This window comes from Musca vetustissima, unplaced genomic scaffold (assembly GCF_032173495.1).
Source record: "Musca vetustissima isolate MV318-11 ecotype Yass unplaced genomic scaffold, APGP_CSIRO_Mvet_v1 utg4689, whole genome shotgun sequence".
In the NCBI taxonomy this organism is placed as follows: Eukaryota; Metazoa; Arthropoda; class Insecta; order Diptera; family Muscidae; genus Musca; species Musca vetustissima.
In genome coordinates, this window is record NW_026878709.1 from 198,085 (window position 1) to 204,674 (window position 6,590).

General features: G+C 33.2%; 1 non-coding gene across 1 annotated transcript; it reads left to right on the forward strand.

Moving 5' to 3' along the window:
• The first annotated feature begins 4,622 nt into the window (after positions 1-4,622).
• Positions 4,623-4,696, forward strand: Trnai-aau (transfer RNA isoleucine (anticodon AAU)). Its single transcript has one exon. It is a non-coding gene; the product is annotated as a tRNA-Ile (tRNA).
• The last annotated feature ends 1,894 nt before the right edge of the window (positions 4,697-6,590 follow it).

Genomic DNA, 6,590 nt, shown 5'->3' on the forward strand with positions numbered 1-6,590 from the left:
TTTATTTATAACTTTTCGTGGCGATATTTGGTATCCAAGAGGAACGCAAACTGCCAAGAAGTACTTCGACGCAAATGATCGCCTATCTCTTCGACAAAATCGGTCGAGCGGGGAGTACGCAAGCATCATCGAATAAATAATAGTTTATACAATTCTGAAATCATAACATGACAACTTAAAATTTTCACAGCCTAAGAAAACTTAAATGTAATTATTTTCGTACCTACAGCCCTTACTTATTATTCCTTTGAATTTTTTTTTTAAACGAACACAAATGAAACGCAATTTTTAAAACGGCAAATTGCAATTTTTGTTTGGTTCGTTTTTTTTTTCTTTTTGCGGGTAATTGACTTGATAGTATGGAAAATGCTTCAAACGTTATTAGGTACCTAGGAAATGATATTTTTGCAACTAATGCGACCATTTCTATTCATTACGATGATACGAAAAAGTAGTTGTAATTTTTTGCTGTTACTGCTGCGACACAGACTATTGTCAATGGGGTAGCGAGCAGCTAGCTAGCTAACTGCTGTTATCAGCATAGCTTTTAATTTCATTAATTTAAATTGCAATGCGTGTAACGATGACAAATAATTGTGGTGGTTTTTTTGTATTTAGAGGGGCGTTATTTGCTATGGCTGTTGTTGCTTTTTTGTTTTCTTTTTCAAATTTCATTGTGGAATAACAAAAAAAATAGTAAATGTTTAGGTGGGGCGTATTTTCAAGTGGCCATTATTGAAATAAATTGAGTTGTTTAAGTTATACGTATGTACTATTGGAAAAAAATTAATATGATATAATTTAATATCTTCTTAATCAATTTTGTGGTTTTACTGATTAAAAGAAATATAATATATTTTATTTTGAAATGCATACTTACTCTTCTAAATCACTACAATATTAAGTTAAACACGAAGCTTACCTGCAATAAACAAACAAAAATAATTAATATTAATTAGCTATTAGGAAATTTAAATATAAAAGTTTTATGTAGAAAAAAATATTACAAAAATCTTTAGATAATGTCACTGACACTTAATAAAATAAAAATTTCTAATTCGTACACCTGGGAGTATGATTTATATTATTAAGCATACGCTTCCCAGGTCACCAATGTGATAAAGATAACGGTTTTTTGTGACAATTGGTATTATCTCAGACACTCCAAGACGTCACTTAAAATTTTGTAAGCTTTTGTAACTTTCAGTTGTCACGAAGGCAACACTTTACATAGGTAATCAGTGCGTGGTTCATTTATTCCCGATCGGTTTAACTTATTTGTTGAAAATTTGATATCGTCTGCGAGGGTTTTCATCGCTTGTTTGCGACTTTTTGGATATTTTTACGAAAGAAAATGCTTGCAAAAAGTAACTTTTTGTACGAAAAAAAATTCTCGGGAAGGAAAATATAAAATAGTCAGTGTAGCTTTTTGACATTTCCAATTATACCCTTCACCACTCTATGGTACAGGGTATTATGTCTTTGTGCATATGTTTGTAACAGGCAAAAGGAAACGAGAGAATATGCATAGAATCACTTTCTAAGTCGATTTATACATGTCCGTCCGTCTGTCTGTTCATGTTAAATTGTAAACAAAGTACAGGTCGCATTTATGATCTGAATTGAATGAAAATTGGCATAGGTCTCTTATTTGGGCCAAGGACAAACCCCATTGAAAGTGGGAAAAATCGGTTCAGATTTAGATATAGCTCCCATATATATTTTCGTCCGATTTAATATAAATGTTGCACCAAAGTCCCTAAATATCTTTCGATTTGCACGAAATTTTGCACAGCCAAATGGTTTAGGTTTAGAATGATGTGTGTTAAATTTCCCGAAAATCGGTTCAGATTTACATATAGCTCCCATATATAATTTCGTCCGATTTAAGGTAAATGGTATACCAAAGTCCCTATATATCTTTCGATTTGCACGAAATTTTTCACAGCATACTGAATTGAGCCTAGAATGATGTGTGTAAAAGTTATTGAAAATCGGTTCAGATTTAGATATAGCTCCCATATATATTTTCGTCCGATTTAATGTAATTGGTGCACCAAGGTACACATATCGTCAGCTAAAATGCAAAAAGGCGTAACTAACAAAAAATTGAAAATTGACTTTTTGAATGAATTTTTTAAATGTCAATAAACTACATGTGTTGACAAAGTTTTACACGTCTGCGGTCAAAAATCGAGCTTCTCCTACACAATTATGCTTTTGTTAGTTACGCCTTTTTGCATTTTAGCTAACGATATATCTTTCGATTTGCACGAAATTTGGCATAGCGTACTGAATTAAGTCTAGAATGATGTGTGCTAAATTTCGTTTCTGATTTTGACATGGCTCTTATATATATTTTTTTCGATTTTATGTAAAAGACCCAAAGTTTGTCGGATTGCCGTTGAAATCGGTTCAGATTTAGATATAGTTTATACATATATATATTTTCATCCGATTTTACACAAAATTGACCAAGTTCTGTAGGCATCGGTTCCGATTCATCTGTTGAATATACCCAAAGTGGTGAAGGGTATCATATAGTCGGCCCCGTCCAACTTTACTACTTTCCTCACTGTTTTTTTTTTCATTGTAAAAAATTGCAGATGCGTCTTTTTTGAACACCTGTTTCTATATGAAGGAGTTGCCAGATCGATACCGCGCTTTTTGTGTTAGGCTATGAACTTTCCGAACTGCCCTCGTATTTGTCAAGTTTCAGAAATAGTAAATTATAAACACGTTGTATAAGTGCTATGAAAAAAACATTGATATATCTTAAAAAGGTTTTTCTATTTACCAGTAATTCGTAATTTCAAATTACTGCCGTCTTGGAGGAGAAATACGGGTGGGACCATATGCGCTATGTCAAAACATGGACCAATAACAAATGTTTTATGCAAAAATGTTTTTCAGCTGGAACGCCAATTTACAGCCACTTTGGTGAGGCTAAAACTTATAAAATATCGGAAATTAAGCGGAATCTCAATATAGGGGTTGTGAAAAAATTGCATTCGGCTGCTAAAATTATATGGGGGATTTCAAAAAGTTTGCCTTTATTAAAAATACTTTGTAAATGTGTTTCTCACCCTCCAAGAAACCAGGCCCTGCGTCTGTAACCTTAAAATTATTGAACAGTATGCACCTAAATAAAAATTTGTTTTCACCTATATTTGCAACCCTTATTGTACAGAAGTTTTCTTCTAAAATGTCTCACTCAACATTTGGCATTCCAGCTTCTTGATGGCAGCAAATTTTCAGCATGTGTCCACCTTTCTACAAAGGCCCCACACATCTGTACGGCCATATTTACGAAAATGGCGTTAATTTAACATTCTGGATTCTTTATGTTTAAACAACGCTATGCCCATGTTTTGGCATAGTCCACAACTTTTACGATTTTGATTGTCCCAGGCGCATTTTTCATAGTGGTTGTAGTTTGGGTACTCCGAGTTCTTGATGTGTAAGTAATTTCGTCTCAGAAAATCTTCAATAGAGCTTAATATTCTGACATAACTCCATAGAAATATACCGCCGATTAAAATATCTTAGATCACATTTTCAATAAAAAGATTTGATATAGCCCCTATTGTAGGTTTTAAATTTACTCGCTTTCGTGGATGGTGTAATTTAACAATATATATGTTTATTTTGACCCAAACTTTGTATAACCTAACATTTTTACTAAAATAATATCGTGTTCGACAGTGGGAATTATTGGCCCTCTCCTTCTGCTACCTACCCTACAAAGGGTCCAGGTTTTGAAAATGTGTAAATATTTTATAATGCGAAACGAATATCCGCTTTGGTAAAAACTCTGCACATCGTAATATCTTCATCAAACTTTATCTCAATTTGAAAATTAGATTTTTACACCCACTTCCTGGTGGATGGTTGAATTTAAAGATATTTTTTACAGGTACAGGTTAGTATGTCTTTGTGCATATGTTTGTAACATACACAAGGAGACGAGATAGGCACATGTTTCCTTTAGAGAATGACATGTTAAATTGTAAACAAACTACAGGTCGCATTTAGGATCCGATTTGGGTCAAATTTGGCACAGCTCATATATTTGGCCCAGATTTAGATATAGCTCCCATATATATTTTCGTCCGATTTAATATAAATGGTGTTTCAAATTTGATTTGCACAAAATTTGACATGACGTACTAAATTAGGTCTAGAATTATGTGTGATATGTTTGGGGAAAACCGGTTCAGATTTATATATAGCTCCCATATATATTTTCAAGTATGCTATAAATCGATTTACATAAATTTGTCCCATTGTACGCAAACGACTCTAAATACCGAAAAGTGTCATGTTTTCTTTCAAAACCCATTTTTCATATTCATTCCTAATGCTTCTTCTATTTGCCTTAAAATTACACATTATTGAACCCTGTCATATTTTCCGTTCGCATTATAAATTAATTTTGAAAGGTGCTTTGAATAATTTAAAATCCCACGTTCCGATTACAAATAAAAATACACGTAATTTATTTTTAGAATTTCTTATCAAAATTTCCAAACGCACACACAGTTGCCACTGCCTAAGCATGGCTAACGGAATTTTTATGTCGATTCCGTAGCAATGTACGGATAGTGTGAATAACGCAACGAGGCCCATTAGCTCAGTTGGTTAGAGCGTCGTGCTAATAACGCGAAGGTCGCGGGTTCGATCCCCTCATGGGCCAATATTCACTTTTTTAATTGCCATTTTTTTCTTCTACAAAATAATAAAAAGTGAAATTTTATGCTGGTACGGAAGTTAAAACCAGGAAAGTTAGTCCGCATATCAAAATCAATCAAAGAATTAACAACAGTAGCAGTTGGCTGGTTATTGGATGACACCGGTCTGACATTGACAACGACATGACAATGGCATTGCACGTTTCAATATCAGTAATGCCATCAAATGTTTGCGGTGTTTTTCTTTAATACCCAAACATTTATTTATTAATGATCCACAACAAAAAAAGAAAAACAAGTGGGCTAAATGCTTTCTTTTGACATATGTCAAAATACAATGATGACAATCTTGATAATGATAAGATAGATTACATTGAAGGAAAGAAGCAATGTGTAAATCATATTTTCTTCCTCTTCTTTTTGGGTTTTCTTTTTATTTTGAAACGATAGCAATTTACTTCTTATTTGACCAGAAAATTTGGGTTATGTGTATGCATGCACACACATGGTGCCAAGCGTTTAATGGCATTTTTTAAAAGATTTTCTCTTACATGGTAAAGTGATTTTTGTTTTTGGCTTTTTTGCATGCATGTTGTTCCTCTTCAAACAAAATTGCCGACCATAAATCATTAGACATTACACCCCGTTTGTTTGGGAACGGTTGGGCGGTTGAGAAAGACATGGAAATGCGGCAAAACTCTTTTTTTTTAAATTGGGTGGTTTTCCGTTTCGACTATTTCTAGAAATGTTTTATATCCTTTGAAATATATCAAACAAAAAATGGTTTATGATTATGTAATGACACTAAAGTTTATTTTTTATAGCCAAAAACACACTGTGATAAGATTATTAGATCTATGGGCATTTGGGTATAACATTTTAATCGCGATACATCTGTTCATACTTTTAAATATATTTTATTAAATTCCTTCTGTATGCACGTGAATTTTTATAATTAAAGAACATGTTACACTTCTTTTGCAAATTGCAGTAAAATTTCTCACTATCCTATGAATGGGCTCTAGGACAACCCCTTTTGAAATTTATGAGAATCGGACGAATTTACGAAATAACCGGTTCTCTATTAACTAGAGGATGACATGTCCAAATGTTGCCGATATGCCCCATTTGAACCGCTCAATCTTTAATATTGTGATCTATATCGTGATTTCAATAGACAGACCGAGTTACAAAATTTTATTCTAATCAAGAATATACAAATTATGGCGACTACGACGAATCTTCCGTGATTTACAAAGGGAATGACTTATTTAATATACACTCTCTCTTTTGGCGGAGGGTAAAATAGTTATGAATGGATCAAGAAATATTGGTTTTGGAAACAAATTGAACTCCAAATTGAAGGCCAAAATATGATTTATTGCATATACCTAAAGAAGAGTAGGGAATTATATGGACGGCCCGGTGAGAATTTAGTTCTTTCCACCCTGATACTTCTGCCGACCTTCTGTGTGAGTTCCGAACTAAAAATTCTCGGACAGTACTTCCTGTTACAATATTATGAGGTTGTTACTTAATATATATTGGTAATATTGATTTTTTAACATAGCTAAAGCCGATCATGATATTGACCTCCAAAGTTTATTTTCGTGGAAGCTGTGTCTACTTTAATGTAAAATATAGGTAAAAACAGGGTGAGGCAACCCAGTTAAAGAGAAAGCATACACAATGAAGAGTCCCTTATGTATCGTTAAGTTCGATTTTGAGTGTTTTTTGAATTTTCCTTCAAGTTTCAATGTACAATCACGAATTTCAAAAAAATAATTATTGGACTTTGTGTATGTACGGCTTCAGAGTAATACTCATCCGAATTATCTCAAAAATAGTGTGAGCTGGGGTACCCATGATTCTTACTTGACCGAATCAAAATAGGTATAT